Genomic DNA, 7500 nt, shown 5'->3' with positions numbered 1-7500 from the left:
AAAGATTTCCGTGGAGGGGAACTGCCCCGAGTTTACGGTATTTTTGGAAGCTCTGCTTCGGCGGAGCTGCACCTGCCTGTCCAAAGTCAAGCGTCGTGGTGTTTTGTTTAGCGGCGGCGGTCGGCTTTTGCTGGCCCCGCCTCCCCCCGTAACCATGTGAGCGCGGGGGGCGTCGCTAGAGGGGCCGCCGGACCCCGTGCAGTTGTGGGGTATCGCTTCTCGGCCTTTTGGCTAAGATCAAGTGTAGCAGCCGGTTCCGAGCGATCGACCGGATTGCAATGTGCTACGCTTCCCATGTTTAAATGGGGTGGGGCTTGTCCCTGCACCCGGCGCCCTCCTCGGTATTGCAGTGCCGCCAGGGAGGGTGCCAAATCTGTGTTGTTTGTCTTTACTTTTGTTAATCCCCCTAGAGTCTGTGGACCGTGCCATTGTGGCATTGAACCACCGTCCGCCAGGGGGGCACATTCCTCCCCCGTACCTTCCCTTTCCCCTCCACTTCCCCTTTTCCCCTCTCCCGAACGAATAGAAAAAAAATCTGTTCTTATCAGTTTAATATCTGATACGTCCTCTACCCGAGGACCATATATTAATCTGATTTTTGGAACAGGGAGACGGAAGTGGGGCTTGCTCCGTCCGCTCCACGCATCGACCCGGTATTGCAGCGACTCCGGGAACGGTGCAAATCCCTTTGACTGTGGAAGTAAAGAACCGACCCAGTGGAACTGACTGACTCTGATGAAATCCTCCTCGACAGACAGACAGAGAGACAGACAGACAGACAGACAGACAGACAGACAGACAGACAGACAGACAGACAGACACAGCAGGAGTCCTCGCCAGGTCTTTTGGCCAACCGCGCCACCTCCCTTTTCGGCCCCTTTTGGGTTTTCCCGCCCTTTTACTCTTTTTTTTTTTTTTTTTTTTTTTTTTTTAATTTAAAGGGGATGTTGATACTGCCGTCTTGTTGCCACTGGGCAACGCCTTGGAGTCACCCTCATGTCCACGACCGGCGCCGTTCGTGCTCTCCGACCAGCGTGCCCTGTGGCAGCCATCGCTCGGGTTTCTCTTCATCTCGTACAAATCTTTCGCCTTTTACTAAAGATTTCCGTGGAGGGGAACTGCCCCGAGTTTACGGTATTTTTGGAAGCTCTGCTTCGGCGGAGCTGCACCTGCCTGTCCAAAGTCAAGCGTCGTGGTGTTTTGTTTGGCGGCGGCGGTCGGCTTTTGCTGGCCCCGCCTCCCCCCGTAACCATGTGAGCGCGGGGGGCGTCGCTAGAGGGGCCGCCGGACCCCGTGCAGTTGTGGGGTATCGCTTCTCGGCCTTTTGGCTAAGATCAAGTGTAGTATCTGTTCTTATCCAGGAGAGGGCGATGGTATCGGGGGTGTGTCCTCGCACCCTCCGGCTGGATGTGCCAGGGACCGTCGTTGAGCCGGCTACCCGTGGTTTCGTGGCGGAGAAGATCCTGAGGGATGAGTTGGGGCTGACTGGTGTGGAGGTCCTGTGTCTGCAGGCTGCTCGGGCTCCTTGGAAGTACGAGGTGACGTTCCGGGAGGTGCCTCTTCTGGTGGCGGCGGTGAGGAAGTGGCATTCATTGGCGCGGAATCCTGAGAACATCTTGGGGAAGTGCTCCTTTGCGGTGGGTGCCCCGGAGTTCACGGTGGTGGTTCATGTCTACAACCCGCATGTGCTGGAGAGGGACGTCAGGTCGTTTTTGGAGAGGTACTGTTCCTGGGTTTCTGAGGGAGTGAAGATCGTGGACGAGTTTGGATTTTGGACGGGGAAGAGGAGGTACCGTGTTCTCTTCCGCCTGGAGTCGGATGGCTCTTGGAGGGTCCCTCCTCACGTGTTTGCGCTTGGGAGAGACCGTGGCAGGTTGTTTGTTCCTCAACTGCCCGACATTTGTTGGACTTGTGGACAGCATGGACATTTGCGGGGTGAGTGCACTGCTAAACCATGTTATCGTTGTGGGTTGGTGGGGCATTTAGCTAATGTGTGTATTGCTGTTAGGACTTGCAATTTGTGTGGGGAGGGTGGGCATTTGTTTGTGTCGTGTCCAAAGAGGAGAAGTTATGCTGGGGTGGTGGCGGGTGGGTCTGTTGCTGAGCCTGGGGGTGAGACTGCTGGGGATACTGTGTTGCAGGTTGCTGCCCCGGCTCCCAGCGTGGTGCCGGTGGCGGTTTTGGCTGGATTGGGTGGTTCTGTGGGGTCTGGTGGCTCTTCGACGGATGCGCCGCATGGCCGCCAAGATGGCCGCCAAGATGGCCGTTTGGGAGACAAAGGGACTGTGGAGCACATGGCTGCCGTGCAGTCGGTGGGCGGAGTCGCTTCTGAGGTGGAGGGGAAGACGGTTGGTGACTGGGCGGAGCACACCGAGTCACAGGAAGTGGAGATGGCCCGCATGGCTGAGGTGGCTGGGGAGCGCCCTCTGGAGGGTGGGGGTCCGGTTGTCCGACCCCCCCCCTCTGCCCAGCTTGCTGGGGGGGATGGGGACAGTTTAAAGCGGACTTTGGGAGTGGTGTCAGCTGCTGTGAAGCGGGCCTTGGAGGATGGCAGCCAGGAGGGGGGGCCGTTGCGGCGTCTCCGGTCGTGCCAGGTGCAGTCGTTGTACCGTCTCACCGCCCCCCTGTCGGACAACAGCGATGACATGGAGGACGACGTTGCCGGGTTCAGTTCTGTGATGGTGTCTGGAGGCGGGGCCTCCCTGGGTCCGCTGCCAGGGTGGGACGAGGACAATTTGAAGGCTACGACTGGCATGGTTGCTTCAGGCGAGGATGATTCCTTGGTTTGATTTGGCTTGTTTTGTGTTTGGTGATGGGGTTGTGTTTTTGGGTTAATTTGTGAACGGGCAAAATAAAGTCTTTGGGACACGGTACAGCCCTAGTATGTATGATGTCTGAAGGGATGGTCGTCTGGGTTTTCTGTGTTGGGTTTGGGATTTGATTTGGGTGTCTGTTTGTTTACTTGTATGGTTTTCCTGTGGGGTTTATCTGATCTGCTTCTGCCCATTATTGGCTGGGCCTGTGTGCCCGAGCTACTTAGTGTTCTGCGTTGTTTGATATGTTTTGCAGCCTTCTAGTCTTAGCTTAATCTTAAACTTTTTTCTGGATCTTTTGTGTGTTGTATGTATCCTGTGAGTATCTTTTGTGTGTTGTATTTTCAAGGCTGCCCTGCTCTGGTTATGTTCAATAAAAAAAAAAAAAAAAAAAAAAAAAAAAAAAAAAAAAAAATCTGTTCTTATCAGTTTAATATCTGATACGTCCTCTACCCGAGGACCATATATTAATCTGATTTTTGGAACAGGGAGACGGAAGAGGGGCTTGCTCCGTCCGCTCCACGCATCGACCCGGTATTGCAGTGACTCCGGGAACGGTGCACATCCCTTTGACTGTGGAAGTAAAGAACCGACCCAGTGGAACTGACTGACTCTGATGAAATCCTCCTCGACAGACAGACAGAGAGACAGACAGACAGAGAGACAGAGAGACAGAGAGACAGAGAGACAGACAGACAGACAGACAGACAGACAGACAGACAGACAGACAGACAGACAGACACAGCAGGAGTCCTCGCCAGGTCTTTTGGCCAACCGCGCCACCTCCCTTTTCGGCCCCTTTTGGGTTTTCCCGCCCTTTTACTCTTTTTTTTTTTTTTTTTTTTTTTTTTTTTAATTTAAAGGGGATGTTGATACTGCCGTCTTGTTGCCACTGGGCAACGCCTTGGAGTCACCCTCATGTCCACGACCGGCGCCGTTCGTGCTCTCCGACCAGCGTGCCCTGTGGCAGCCATCGCTCGGGTTTCTCTTCATCTCGTACAAATCTTTCGCCTTTTACTAAAGATTTCCGTGGAGGGGAACTGCCCCGAGTTTACGGTATTTTTGGAAGCTCTGCTTCGGCGGAGCTGCACCTGCCTGTCCAAAGTCAAGCGTCGTGGTGTTTTGTTTAGCGGCGGCGGTCGGCTTTTGCTGGCCCCGCCTCCCCCCGTAACCATGTGAGCGCGGGGGGCGTCGCTAGAGGGGCCGCCGGACCCCGTGCAGTTGTGGGGTATCGCTTCTCGGCCTTTTGGCTAAGATCAAGTGTAGTATCTGTTCTTATCAGTTTAATATCTGATACGTCCTCTACCCGAGGACCATATATTAATCTGATTTTTGGAACAGGGAGACGGAAGAGGGGCTTGCTCCGTCCGCTCCACGCATCGACCCGGTATTGCAGTGACTCCGGGAACGGTGCACATCCCTTTGACTGTGGAAGTAAAGAACCGACCCAGTGGAACTGACTGACTCTGATGAAATCCTCCTCGACAGACAGACAGAGAGACAGACAGACAGAGAGACAGAGAGACAGAGAGACAGAGAGACAGACAGACAGACAGACAGACAGACAGACAGACAGACAGACAGACAGACAGACACAGCAGGAGTCCTCGCCAGGTCTTTTGGCCAACCGCGCCACCTCCCTTTTCGGCCCCTTTTGGGTTTTCCCGCCCTTTTACTCTTTTTTTTTTTTTTTTTTTTTTTTTTTTTAATTTAAAGGGGATGTTGATACTGCCGTCTTGTTGCCACTGGGCAACGCCTTGGAGTCACCCTCATGTCCACGACCGGCGCCGTTCGTGCTCTCCGACCAGCGTGCCCTGTGGCAGCCATCGCTCGGGTTTCTCTTCATCTCGTACAAATCTTTCGCCTTTTACTAAAGATTTCCGTGGAGGGGAACTGCCCCGAGTTTACGGTATTTTTGGAAGCTCTGCTTCGGCGGAGCTGCACCTGCCTGTCCAAAGTCAAGCGTCGTGGTGTTTTGTTTGGCGGCGGCGGTCGGCTTTTGCTGGCCCCGCCTCCCCCCGTAACCATGTGAGCGCGGGGGGCGTCGCTAGAGGGGCCGCCGGACCCCGTGCAGTTGTGGGGTATCGCTTCTCGGCCTTTTGGCTAAGATCAAGTGTAGTATCTGTTCTTATCAGTTTAATATCTGATACGTCCTCTACCCGAGGACCATATATTAATCTGATTTTTGGAACAGGGAGACGGAAGAGGGGCTTGCTCCGTCCGCTCCACGCATCGACCCGGTATTGCAGTGACTCCGGGAACGGTGCACATCCCTTTGACTGTGGAAGTAAAGAACCGACCCAGTGGAACTGACTGACTCTGATGAAATCCTCCTCGACAGACAGACAGAGAGACAGACAGACAGAGAGACAGAGAGACAGAGAGACAGAGAGACAGACAGACAGACAGACAGACAGACAGACAGACAGACAGACAGACAGACAGACACAGCAGGAGTCCTCGCCAGGTCTTTTGGCCAACCGCGCCACCTCCCTTTTCGGCCCCTTTTGGGTTTTCCCGCCCTTTTACTCTTTTTTTTTTTTTTTTTTTTTTTTTTTTTAATTTAAAGGGGATGTTGATACTGCCGTCTTGTTGCCACTGGGCAACGCCTTGGAGTCACCCTCATGTCCACGACCGGCGCCGTTCGTGCTTTCCGACCAGCGTGCCCTGTGGCAGCCATCGCTCGGGTTTCTCTTCATCTCGTACAAATCTTTCGCCTTTTACTAAAGATTTCCGTGGAGGGGAACTGCCCCGAGTTTACGGTATTTTTGGAAGCTCTGCTTCGGCGGAGCTGCACCTGCCTGTCCAAAGTCAAGCGTCGTGGTGTTTTGTTTAGCGGCGGCGGTCGGCTTTTGCTGGCCCCGCCTCCCCCCGTAACCATGTGAGCGCGGGGGGCGTCGCTAGAGGGGCCGCCGGACCCCGTGCAGTTGTGGGGTATCGCTTCTCGGCCTTTTGGCTAAGATCAAGTGTAGCAGCCGGTTCCGAGCGATCGACCGGATTGCAATGTGCTACGCTTCCCATGTTTAAATGGGGTGGGGCTTGTCCCTGCACCCGGCGCCCTCCTCGGTATTGCAGTGCCGCCAGGGAGGGTGCCAAATCTGTGTTGTTTGTCTTTACTTTTGTTAATCCCCCTAGAGTCTGTGGACCGTGCCATTGTGGCATTGAACCACCGTCCGCCAGGGGGGCACATTCCTCCCCCGTACCTTCCCTTTCCCCTCCACTTCCCCTTTTCCCCTCTCCCGAACGAATAGAAAAAAAATCTGTTCTTATCAGTTTAATATCTGATACGTCCTCTACCCGAGGACCATATATTAATCTGATTTTTGGAACAGGGAGACGGAAGTGGGGCTTGCTCCGTCCGCTCCACGCATCGACCCGGTATTGCAGCGACTCCGGGAACGGTGCAAATCCCTTTGACTGTGGAAGTAAAGAACCGACCCAGTGGAACTGACTGACTCTGATGAAATCCTCCTCGACAGACAGACAGAGAGACAGACAGACAGACAGACAGACAGACAGACAGACAGACAGACAGACAGACAGACACAGCAGGAGTCCTCGCCAGGTCTTTTGGCCAACCGCGCCACCTCCCTTTTCGGCCCCTTTTGGGTTTTCCCGCCCTTTTACTCTTTTTTTTTTTTTTTTTTTTTTTTTTTTAATTTAAAGGGGATGTTGATACTGCCGTCTTGTTGCCACTGGGCAACGCCTTGGAGTCACCCTCATGTCCACGACCGGCGCCGTTCGTGCTCTCCGACCAGCGTGCCCTGTGGCAGCCATCGCTCGGGTTTCTCTTCATCTCGTACAAATCTTTCGCCTTTTACTAAAGATTTCCGTGGAGGGGAACTGCCCCGAGTTTACGGTATTTTTGGAAGCTCTGCTTCGGCGGAGCTGCACCTGCCTGTCCAAAGTCAAGCGTCGTGGTGTTTTGTTTGGCGGCGGCGGTCGGCTTTTGCTGGCCCCGCCTCCCCCCGTAACCATGTGAGCGCGGGGGGCGTCGCTAGAGGGGCCGCCGGACCCCGTGCAGTTGTGGGGTATCGCTTCTCGGCCTTTTGGCTAAGATCAAGTGTAGTATCTGTTCTTATCCAGGAGAGGGCGATGGTATCGGGGGTGTGTCCTCGCACCCTCCGGCTGGATGTGCCAGGGACCGTCGTTGAGCCGGCTACCCGTGGTTTCGTGGCGGAGAAGATCCTGAGGGATGAGTTGGGGCTGACTGGTGTGGAGGTCCTGTGTCTGCAGGCTGCTCGGGCTCCTTGGAAGTACGAGGTGACGTTCCGGGAGGTGCCTCTTCTGGTGGCGGCGGTGAGGAAGTGGCATTCATTGGCGCGGAATCCTGAGAACATCTTGGGGAAGTGCTCCTTTGCGGTGGGTGCCCCGGAGTTCACGGTGGTGGTTCATGTCTACAACCCGCATGTGCTGGAGAGGGACGTCAGGTCGTTTTTGGAGAGGTACTGTTCCTGGGTTTCTGAGGGAGTGAAGATCGTGGACGAGTTTGGATTTTGGACGGGGAAGAGGAGGTACCGTGTTCTCTTCCGCCTGGAGTCGGATGGCTCTTGGAGGGTCCCTCCTCACGTGTTTGCGCTTGGGAGAGACCGTGGCAGGTTGTTTGTTCCTCAACTGCCCGACATTTGTTGGACTTGTGGACAGCATGGACATTTGCGGGGTGAGTGCACTGCTAAACCATGTTATC

General features: G+C 54.7%; 10 non-coding genes and 5 pseudogenes across 10 annotated transcripts in view; all 15 read left to right on the top strand.

Annotated features, from left to right (window-relative positions):
* The window catches only part of LOC143135686 (U5 spliceosomal RNA), a 114-nt gene extending 46 nt beyond the window's left edge, over nucleotides 1–68 (top strand). The window contains exon 1 of the small nuclear RNA XR_012989123.1: nucleotides 1–68. This exon is cut by the window's left edge and continues 46 nt beyond it. This is a non-coding gene — a small nuclear RNA (U5 spliceosomal RNA).
* Nucleotides 69–211: 143 nt separating this feature from the next.
* LOC143135585 (U2 spliceosomal RNA) lies at nucleotides 212–375 on the top strand (annotated as a pseudogene).
* Nucleotides 376–504: 129 nt separating this feature from the next.
* On the top strand, nucleotides 505–687 carry LOC143135506 (U2 spliceosomal RNA). Its single transcript, XR_012989000.1, has one exon. It is a non-coding gene; the product is annotated as a U2 spliceosomal RNA (small nuclear RNA).
* Nucleotides 688–1051: 364 nt separating this feature from the next.
* Nucleotides 1052–1165, top strand: LOC143135685 (U5 spliceosomal RNA). The gene has a single exon (XR_012989122.1). It is a non-coding gene; the product is annotated as a U5 spliceosomal RNA (small nuclear RNA).
* A 143-nt stretch (nucleotides 1166–1308) lies between these two features.
* Nucleotides 1309–1401, top strand: LOC143135568 (U2 spliceosomal RNA; annotated as a pseudogene).
* A 1809-nt stretch (nucleotides 1402–3210) lies between these two features.
* Nucleotides 3211–3381, top strand: LOC143135557 (U2 spliceosomal RNA; annotated as a pseudogene).
* Nucleotides 3382–3786: 405 nt separating this feature from the next.
* LOC143135684 (U5 spliceosomal RNA) lies at nucleotides 3787–3900 on the top strand. Its single transcript, XR_012989121.1, has one exon. It is a non-coding gene; the product is annotated as a U5 spliceosomal RNA (small nuclear RNA).
* Nucleotides 3901–4043: 143 nt separating this feature from the next.
* On the top strand, nucleotides 4044–4234 carry LOC143135610 (U2 spliceosomal RNA). The gene has a single exon (XR_012989049.1). It is a non-coding gene; the product is annotated as a U2 spliceosomal RNA (small nuclear RNA).
* A 405-nt stretch (nucleotides 4235–4639) lies between these two features.
* On the top strand, nucleotides 4640–4753 carry LOC143135683 (U5 spliceosomal RNA). Its single transcript, XR_012989120.1, has one exon. It is a non-coding gene; the product is annotated as a U5 spliceosomal RNA (small nuclear RNA).
* Nucleotides 4754–4896: 143 nt separating this feature from the next.
* LOC143135598 (U2 spliceosomal RNA) lies at nucleotides 4897–5087 on the top strand. Its single transcript, XR_012989047.1, has one exon. It is a non-coding gene; the product is annotated as a U2 spliceosomal RNA (small nuclear RNA).
* Nucleotides 5088–5492: 405 nt separating this feature from the next.
* Nucleotides 5493–5606, top strand: LOC143135682 (U5 spliceosomal RNA). Its single transcript, XR_012989119.1, has one exon. It is a non-coding gene; the product is annotated as a U5 spliceosomal RNA (small nuclear RNA).
* Nucleotides 5607–5749: 143 nt separating this feature from the next.
* On the top strand, nucleotides 5750–5913 carry LOC143135584 (U2 spliceosomal RNA; annotated as a pseudogene).
* A 129-nt stretch (nucleotides 5914–6042) lies between these two features.
* LOC143135505 (U2 spliceosomal RNA) lies at nucleotides 6043–6225 on the top strand. Its single transcript, XR_012988999.1, has one exon. It is a non-coding gene; the product is annotated as a U2 spliceosomal RNA (small nuclear RNA).
* A 364-nt stretch (nucleotides 6226–6589) lies between these two features.
* Nucleotides 6590–6703, top strand: LOC143135681 (U5 spliceosomal RNA). The gene has a single exon (XR_012989118.1). It is a non-coding gene; the product is annotated as a U5 spliceosomal RNA (small nuclear RNA).
* A 143-nt stretch (nucleotides 6704–6846) lies between these two features.
* On the top strand, nucleotides 6847–6939 carry LOC143135567 (U2 spliceosomal RNA; annotated as a pseudogene).
* Nucleotides 6940–7500: the final 561 nt, after the last annotated feature.

This window comes from Alosa pseudoharengus, unplaced genomic scaffold, assembly GCF_046254945.1.
Source record: "Alosa pseudoharengus isolate Yale_2024_CS ecotype anadromous, Long Island Sound unplaced genomic scaffold, YU_APseudo_1.1 YU_APseudo_1.1_scf_2, whole genome shotgun sequence".
Lineage (NCBI taxonomy): Eukaryota > Metazoa > Chordata > Actinopteri > Clupeiformes > Clupeidae > Alosa > Alosa pseudoharengus.
This window is presented reverse-complemented; position numbering and strand designations above follow the sequence as displayed.